The sequence below is a fragment of the Triticum urartu genome, chromosome 1A (genome assembly GCF_056163025.1).
Source record: "Triticum urartu cultivar PI428250 chromosome 1A, HENAU_Tu73, whole genome shotgun sequence".
Lineage (NCBI taxonomy): Eukaryota > Viridiplantae > Streptophyta > Magnoliopsida > Poales > Poaceae > Triticum > Triticum urartu.
In genome coordinates, this window is record NC_141873.1 from 361,557,592 (window position 1) to 361,567,499 (window position 9,908).

Sequence of the window (9,908 nt, forward strand, 5' to 3'; positions counted from 1 at the left end):
GGCAAGATTGTTACAGAGGATGTGATATGAAATGAGTATGTGTGAAGATGAGTGATTCAAACATAGTTGAAGAGGGGTTTTCGAGTGAGAAAAGACGAGGAGCCGTGAGCGGCTACGAGAGTGTTGAGCGGATTAATGGGAGTACTGGCTTTCAACCAGTTGACTTGACAGCGAGATACATCGGCATTCAAGGAGAGTCTGTATTTTCTCGCCATATGGGATACTACTACTCTATGTTAGTAGTGTACTAAGCAGTACTAATGTTTGTATTACCATAGTAACAAGTATTTTATATTTATCAATTTTACACGCACACTTTCGTGTAATTTATGTCATTATTAAAGAAAATACAACAAGGTGCATGTGCGTTAGGAAAGGGGAACATAATTTGATCCCAATCTTTCATGTTCCTACATACATGCTAAAGGAAAGGGAAATTTGGTTTGCTAGCAACATGGATGTAGCCGGAGATTGGATATTGCAGAAGCCTTAGTCTAATTATTCGCATGGTCCTCATAGTGAAATTATAGTACGCGACTGAAAGTGCAACTAATCCCGGGGTGGTTTTGGTAATTAATAACAACATATATCTCATTGAACTAATATCATTCAAGTTAAAGATTTCAAGACGTTCATTGATTGGCATCGCAAGGACTAGGGAATGTGGACCCCTCAAGATGCTAAGGACATGAATTGGCAAAAGCTCGAGACTCTTCATTTTTGGTTAAGTGATCCAAGATCACATTGAGTCCAATACTATTAAAAGGGGATGAGGTGTAGATAATCATCTGGTTGCTCAAGTGCTTAGTGATATTGCTCCAAAACCCTCAACCACTTTCTTTATCCAAATGCGTCCAAAACCCTTTCAAGCTAACTCGGTCCCACCAAATTCTATCTATCCGGACCCATCGAGTTCATCTAGACACTGCCACGGCCAAACCCTAACATTTCGGTCTGACTGAAACGGCTCTTGGTCCCACCGAGATGGCCGTGCCAAGTTTCTGTGATGAAATCACTTCATCTCGGAATCACGAATGAAACTGATCAGAATCACCGAAACGCGGTTCTGCCTTTGCCATTGCACTTCAGTCCCACCGAGACCTCCAACATTCATATCTTTTGCACAGGTCGGTCTCACCGGGAATTCCAGTGAGTGCCACCGAGTTTGGTCAAATGTGTGTAACGGTTGGATTTTGTGTGGAGGCTATATATATTATATACCCATCCATCCCCTCTTACTCAGTAAGAGAGTCATCAGAACAAAGCCACACTTCCACCATTCATTTTTTGAGATAAAACCACCTACTCATGTGTTGAGATCAAGAGATTCGAATTCTACCATTTGAATCTTGATTTCTAGCCTTCTCCAAGTTGGTTTCCACTCAAATCCTTTTTCCACCATAGCCAAAACTGTGTGAGAGAGTTGAGTGTTGGAGAGACTATCATTTGAAGCACAAGAGCAAGGAGTTCATCATCAATACACCATCCATTACCTTTTGGAGAGTGGTGTCTCCTAGATTGGTTAGGTGTCGCTTGGGAGCCTCTGACATGATGTGGAGTTGAACCAAGAAGTTTGTAAGGGCAAGGAGATCACCTACTTTGTGAAGATCTATCCGAGTGAGGTAAGTCCTTCATGGACGATAGCCATGGTGGGATAGACAAGGTTGCTGCTTCGCGGACCCTTCGTGGGTGGAGCCCTCTATGGACTCGCACAGCCGTTACCCTTCGTGGGTTGACATCTCCATTAACGTGGACGTATGGCAGCACCACCTATTGGAAGCATGCCAAAAATCCTCGTGTCCCCGTTATGTTTGCCTTCTCCAAACTCCTCCTTTATTTACATGTGCAATGTCTTACTTTCCGCTGCTATACTCTTAGAAGCAAATTTCCCTCAAGTGGATGACCTAAGGTTTATCAATCTGTGGGAGGTGTAGGATGAAGATGGTCTCTCTCAAACAACCCTGCAACCAAATAATAAAAAGTCTCTTGTGTCCCCAACACACCAAATACAATGGTAAATTGTATAGGTGCACTAGTTCGGCGAAGAGATGGTGATACAAGTGTAGTAACGATAGTAGATATTGATTTTTGTAATAGCAACAATAAAAAATAGCAAGGTAATGAGTAACAAAAGTGAGCACAAATGGTATTGCAATGCTTGAAAATGAGGCCTAGAGTCCATACTTTCGCCGGTGCAATCTCTCAACAATGCTAATATAATTAGATCACATAACCATCCCTCAACGTGCGGTGAAGAATCACTCCAAAGTTCCTATCTAGTGGAGAACATAAGAACAAATTGTTTGTAGTTGTTCTTTCCGATCGATCTATCCAAGAGTTCGTACTAAAATAATACCAAGTTATTGTTTCTGACTGATCTATCAAGAGTTCGTACTAAAATAACACCAAGTTATTCTTTCTGATCAATCTATCAAGAGTTCGTACTAAAATAACACCAAAACAAATTCAGATTCATAATACCCAATCCAACACAAAGAACCTCAAAGAGTGCCCCAAGATTTCTACCAGAGAAACAAAGACAAAAACGTGCATCAACCCCTATGCATAGATTATCCTAATGTCACCTCGGGAATCCACGAGTTGAGTGCCAAAACGTATATCAAGTGAATCAATACGATACATCATTATCACCACGGGTATTCATAGCAAAACATACATCAAGTGTTCTCAAATCCATAAAAGTATTCAATCCGATAAGAATGAAATCTCAAAGGGAAAACTTAATTCACCACAACAAGATAGAGAGGGAGAAACACCATATGATCCAACTATATCAACAAAGCCCGCGATACATCAAGATCGTGCCATCTCAAGAACACGAGAGAGAGAGAGAGAGAGAGAGAGAGAGAGAGAGAATAAACACATAGCTATTGGTACAAACCCTCAACCCCGAGGGTGAACTACTCCCTCCTCATCATGGTGGCCGCTGGGATGATGAAGATGGCCACCGGTGATGATTTCCCCCTCCGGTAGGGTGCCATAACAAGGTCTAGATTGGTTTTTCATGGCTACAGAGGCCTGCGGCGGCGGAACTTATGATCCATCGACTCCCCTAGGGTTTTTGGAATACTTGGGAATTTATAGGGCGAAGAGGTGGTGCGGGAGGTCACCAAGGGGGGCACAACCCCCTGGGCGCGCCCTGGTGGGTTGTGCCCACCTTGGGCCTCCCCTCTCGTATATCTTTGGCCCACTGGTTGTCTTCTGGTCCAGAAAAAATCACCAAAAAGTTTCGCTACGTTTGGACTCCGTTTGGTACTGTTTTTTTGCAAAGGGAAAAACAAGCAAAAAGCATCAACTGGCATTGGGCACTATGTCAATAGGTTATTCCCAAAAAATGACATAAAATTGCTATAAAATGATTGTAAAACATCCAAGATTGATCGTATAACAACATGGAACAAGCAAAAATTATAGATACGCTGGAGACGTATCAGGGTTGAGCAGACCCTTGGCGCTTCAGCGCTTCAGCGCTAGGGATCAAGATAAGCATGTCAGCGTCGAGAGACTGCAGCTCACCACACAACATGATCGATGGTGCGCCACAGAGCAAGCTAGGCGCGTCCGCGCCGATAGACTATGGCTCGCCGCACAGCGAGACCGTTGAAGCGCCGCAGAGCGAGAGGCGATGTGCGCCACACAGCAAGAGCAGATCCACGGGCGTCGCAGTTGGGTACACATCCCGTCAGTACCCCCATTCCTCGCCAGGAGTGGGCAGATGTCGTCTGTGTCATACTTGCACCAGAGGCTGGCCGCGCCGTACTTGCACCAGACGCTCGCCTTGCCGTTCGCATGGGTCATGTTGTTCGCCTTGTCCGCGGCCCGCTCGATGCCAAGGCGCTGGTCACTAGGCTCGACCGCCTCCTTGGCCCAGGTGTCCACCTGGGCGTAGTAGAGGAACATGGCCGTCGCATACTCGAGCTGGTGATCTTTGATGAAATAGCCAACCTGGAGCTCGAGATGTACCGCGAGCATGTCGACCGCTTGGGCGAACGCCTGCACGAGTTCAGGCAGAGCCAAGAGCTACCGTAGGCAAGGGCTACCGGTGATGGACGTGTTTTATTTGTTGAGTCATTTTGACGTGGATCACTATGTATTCACAACAGTCATAATATTGCTCTGTTTCAATGTGAGTACTCTGTTTTCCGTTCTTATATGGTCTGTTACAATGTGTGTGTACGTGCTTTCCATTATGTATATATGGATAACAGCTAGATACAAATTAGTATTACGAAAACAGATAGAAAAATGGAATTCATAATATATATATTAAGTGTTCATTAGTTCATCACAGAATATATATAATATCATCACATATACGTGATGATACTTAACTACTATGTACAATGCATAAATTGAAAACGAACAATACTAAAACTAATTCCCTCATGGGGGCAGTATTCTGGCAGCCGCTCGCAAGCAGCTCCCTGGTGCGCCACATCTTCCCAGTGCGGAGGTAGTACTCCGCCTCCTGCACCTCACAGCACTTGACGTACCGATTTGCCTCTTGCTGGTGGATAAGCACGCATGATCTTGCCATTTCATTGGGCGCCCATCAGAGCTCCTCGTCGGTGGCACACTGGAGCTTATCGACCCACCTCCATGCAGCGATGAGGCGCCTAACACCTTTGACCTTCCTCGCGAAGTACCCGTCTTCATACACCTCCTCCGCACGACGACGCGCCCGCCCCCAAAGCTCCACCACCTCCTTTTTCTAGGCGGCCTCACGGGCTTCACATGCTGCCTGGTACTTGGCTTCCTCCTCTGCTACCTCCTTCTTGAACGCCACTTTTGACTGGCTTTCTCAGCCGGCGACAGCGACTTCCACAGATGAAGATTGTACTAGCCCCAAAACCAATCTAAAGTTTGGGGGTCCGGCGCAACCTCGTCCGACGGCGCCTCCTCATCGCTGCTCTTCGACTGAACATCCTGAGGGGGCGGCGCCTCCTCATCGGCGTGTGGGCAAATCGGCGGTGCCATGGCAGAGATTTGTGTGTGTGTGAGGGGGGGGCGAGGAGAGGATGTAGAATGATAATGCAGGCAGGACGACGTGAGCATGGTATTATTTATTGGTGGCCGGAATCTAGATCGATGGGAATAGTACACACATCGGTCACCGGAATTTACGAGTACTATAGTTTGAATTGCACACGATTCCCGCAGCAAAGTCGTGTGTGAACTTAATCGCTGACGGTTTCCAATATAGAACCGCGTCTGATTAATAACTCGCACCACTCACCTTCCAAACCTCGAGGCACGAAATAGAGTGCCAATCGTGTGGGGTCCGGTTGTCTTGCCAGATAATTACATTTTCTTTACTCATATATGGCATGAATGCTTATTTTGTGTTACCATGGCACTCAATGTTTGTGTCCAAGCCGTGACACCAATATGTTCGATTTTTCTCTAATATAATGCACATGGAATTAACCCGCACACAAGTACACGAATATGATTTTTCAAACCGTTATGGTTAGCTGTTGCATGTACATGTAGTTCAAATTTGAATTATAGTCATTACATGGCTAGAAAATCACTTAAATGTCTTTAAATGGTCAAATGACCACTGAATTTTTTTTTCAAATTTTAACATGACAGTTGTATTAGCGCACATTAATGGTAGAAAAAGTTTGAAGGCCATAAGAGGAAGCTGAAAGTGCAACTATTCTGTCGTGGAATTGTCACGTCAGATGTCCTTAGTGTAAGGACTTAGTCGCGAGGCCAACGCATCTATGTGGTAGATTGAGAGGGGTTGAGCGGAATCGAGAGACGCAACACAAGACAAGGGTTTAGACAACTTCGGGCCCCGGGAAACATCATCCGGTAACAACCCTACATGCTGTTTGAGGCTAGATCTCATTATCATCACGAGGGAGTCGCCGTAAACCGGCTCTCCTCTAGTTGTGTCTAGCCCTAGAGATTGTTTCTTGCCTGTCCCCCTTTGAGGAGCCCTGCCCCTCCTTATATATGTTGAAGGGGCGGGTTACATGTGGAGTCCAACTCGGACTTTAACTTAAACTATTTTGACTTCCCTTCCTGGGCTTCTTAACGTCTGCCGGTTTAACATTGTCTGCCGATTTAACATTGCCTGCCGGTTTAACATTGTCTGCCGGTTTAACATTGTCTGCCGGTTTACCATTGCATGCCGGTTTAACATTGTCTGCCGGTTTACAACTCCAGCCGGGTCATACCGCGGGGTATATCCCCGACATATTCCCTGGGTGGTTTTGGTAATTCATAACAACATATAGCTCATTGAACTAATATCAGCATGGCATTGCCTAGAGATGTGGACCCCTCAAAATGCTAAGGACAAAGATTGGCTAAAGCTCAAGACTCTTCATTTCTATTTTAGTGATCCAAGATCACATTAAGTCCACATGAAAAGCCAATACTATTAAAAGGGGATGAGGTGTTGCTTAATGGTCTACTTGCTCAAAGTTCTTAGTGATATACTCCAAAGCCCTCAACCACTTTCTCATTTCGAAATATGTCCAAAACCTAAAGTCAAACTTAGCCCCACCGATTTGATCTATCCAGCGCCACCGAGTTCTTTTGACATAGCCACTGCTAGAAACCCTAGACAATTCAGTCTCACCGATCGGGATCTCGGTCTCACCGAGATGGCAATGCAAACTCTCTGTTTCCTTCGTAATGTTTCGGTCTTACCAAAATGAGCGATCAGTCCCACCAAGTTTGCAATGTAAACTCTCTGTTTCCCTTTGTAATGTTTCGGTCTTACCGAAATGAGCGATCAGTCCCACCGAGTTTGCCTGACCAACTCTCTGTTAACTCATTGCTAAAATCGGTCTCACCATGTTCATGCAATCGGTCACACCGAGATGAGGTTTTGCCCTAACCCTAGCACATCAGTCCCACTGAGTTGATCATATCGGTCCCACCGAGATTCCTAACATTCACATTTTGAACTGAATCAGTCTCACTGAGTTCTTCTATTCTGTCTAACCGAGTTGGGTCAAATGTGTGTAACAGTTAGATTTTGTGTGGAGGCTATATATACCCCTCCACCCCGAGAACCACCTACTCATGTGTTGAGACCAAGACATTCCAATCCAACCACAAGAATCTTGATCTCTAGCCTTCACCAAGTCGCTTTCCACTCAAATCATCTTTCCACCATAGCCAAATCCGTGAGAGAGAGTGGAGTGTTGGGGAGACTATCATTTGAAGCACAAGAGCAAGGAGTTCATCATCAACACATCATCTATTACCTTTTGGAGAGTCGTGTCTCCTAGATTGGTAAGGTGTCACTTGGGAGCCTCTGACAAGATTATGGAGTTGAACCAATGAGTTTGTAAGGGCAAGAGATCGCCTACTTCATGAAGATCTACCCGAGTGAGGCAAGTCCTTCGTGGGTGATGGCCATGGTGGGATAGACAAGGTTGCTTCTTCGTGGATCCTTCGTGGGTGGAGCCCTCCGTGGACTCACGGAACCGTTACCCTTCGTGGGTTGAAGTGTCCATCAACATGGACGTACGATAGCACCACCTATCGAGACCACGCCAAAAATCTTCGTGTCTACATTGTGTTTGCCTTCTCCAAACCCTTCCCTTTACCTTCATATGCAATGTTTTACTTTCCGCTGCTACACTCTTAGAATTGCATGTGTAGGTTGATTGCTTGACTTGTGCTAAGTTGCTAAAATCTACCAAGACTTAAAATTGGGAAAAGACTAGATTTTTATTTGGTCAAGTAGTCTAATCACCCCCTGTCGTTGAAACGTCACGACAGATGTCCTAGTGTGAGGACTTAGTTGTGAGGCCAACGCATCTATGTGGTAGCTTGAGAGGGGTTGATCGGGATGAGAGAGGCAACACACAAGACAAGAATTTAGACAGCTTCGGGCCCTGGCAAACATCATCCGGTAATAGCCCTACATGCTGTTTGTGGCTAGGTCTCATTATGCTCATGAGGGAGACGTCATAAATCTGGCTCTCCTCTAGTTGTGTCTAGCCTTAACGATTATTTTTCTTGCCCCCCTCTCTTGAGGTGCCCCGCCCCTCCTTATATAAGATGAAGGGGCGGGTTACATGTAGAGTCAAACTCGGATTAGGACTTAACCTATTTTGACGTCTTACCATAGGCTTCTTAACGTCTTGGGCTTCTTAACGTCTCACTACTAGGGAAAAGCTTATAGGCAGACGCTTACTAGTAGCGAGGGTTTATAACCCTCGCTACTGCTACTTACTAGTAGCGCATGTTTTTACCCCTCGCTACTACTAAGTTGATAAAAAAACCGCGCTACTACTAAGCGGTCTCTACCGCGCCCTCCCGGGACATGCCATCGTAGTAACGAGGGGTACAAACCCGCGCTACTACTAAGTTGATAGTAGTAGCGTGGTTTTATACCCCTCGCTACTACTAAGTACGAGGTAGGTGAAATCCACGTATCCTCAGCCGAATCCCTCCTCTCTCTCCCTCACTTTCCCCCTCTCTCACTTTCCTCATCTCTCCCTCATACTCTAGCGGTGGCCCCCGCTGGTACACTCTGCTTTCTTCCCCCTCCCTCTCTGAGATCCCTCCGGTGGGCGGTCGCAGGAGCTCCTCTCTGCCGCCAAGATGCGGAAGCGCGACCTCGGCATCCTCCTCCTCATCGCCTTCACTGTCTTCTTCTTGCTCCAGGTCAGCTCTCCTCCTACCCCCTCTTCGATTCGATCTGGAACGCTAGCTGACCCATCCCCCTCCTCCTCCGGCAGCACGAGGGCGACTTCTCATTCCAGGAGGCGTGGTACCAGCTGTCGGACGAGGGTTCCCGATCAAGCATGACGTGGACCGCCTCCCGCCGCCGCTCATCGCCGACCTCAACGGCGACGGCTGCCGCGAGGTGCTGCTCCCCACGCACGATGGCAAGATGCAGGTCCTCCAGCTCCCAGCCCACGCCGAGCTGGCCTCCGCGGCCGCCCTCGACGGATTCCACGAGGCACGCGTCATGGCCGAGATCTCCCTGCTCCCGGCCAACGTGCGTGCGTCATGGGGTCGAGATTTTTTTTGGTTTTTCAAATTAATAGTAGTAGTGCGGGTCACAGACACGCGCTACAGATAGTTAGTAGTAGCGCGTGTCGAACCCACGCTACTACTAACACACGTACTAGTAGCGCGGGATGCACCGCACTACTACTACTAGTTAGCTGTAGCGCCGTAGTAGTAGCGCAGGCACCCGCGCTACTACTAGCTTTTAACCCGCGCTACTACTAGGCTTTTTCCTAGTAGTGTCTCTTAACGTCTTGGGCTTCTTAATGTCTTGGGCTTCTTAACGTAAGCCGGTTTACAATCCGGCTTACAATCTGGCTTACAATCTGGCTTAACTGTCTGGCTTAACTATCTGGCTTAACTGTCCAGCTTACATGACTGTGTCTGCCGGCTTACAATGCTTGACTCTATCTGCCGGCTTACAATGCTTAACTGTGTCCGCCGGCTTAACCCGCTTAACTGTTCCCGCCGGCTTAACCTGCTTAACTGTTCCCGCCGGATTATAGTCTGTCGGGTCACCAATGAAACATCAAGTCCTAGCCGGGTTATATCTTCGACCGGGTCACACCGCGGGGTATATCCCCGACATTAGCCCCTAGTTTAATTTGGATTCATCCATGTTAAGCTGATCCTGTAAAACAAACACACGAACAATTTTGACAGATTATGCTCTGGGTTAAGAACTCTTGTAAGCCGGCACCTGATCATCCTTAAGTCCTTGTCATTTCCTTCTTGTGGGAAGTCCGGGTCAATATACCAGCTTCATAATAAATTTGCTGACATTGGTTTCTCATAGAAAAATATTGTGAAGAATATTGGCCTTGAATACTCATCTGATTTTCAGCCGGCTTGAAGATGTAGATCTCCATTATATTCATCACTTGTAGCCCCCAAGGGTC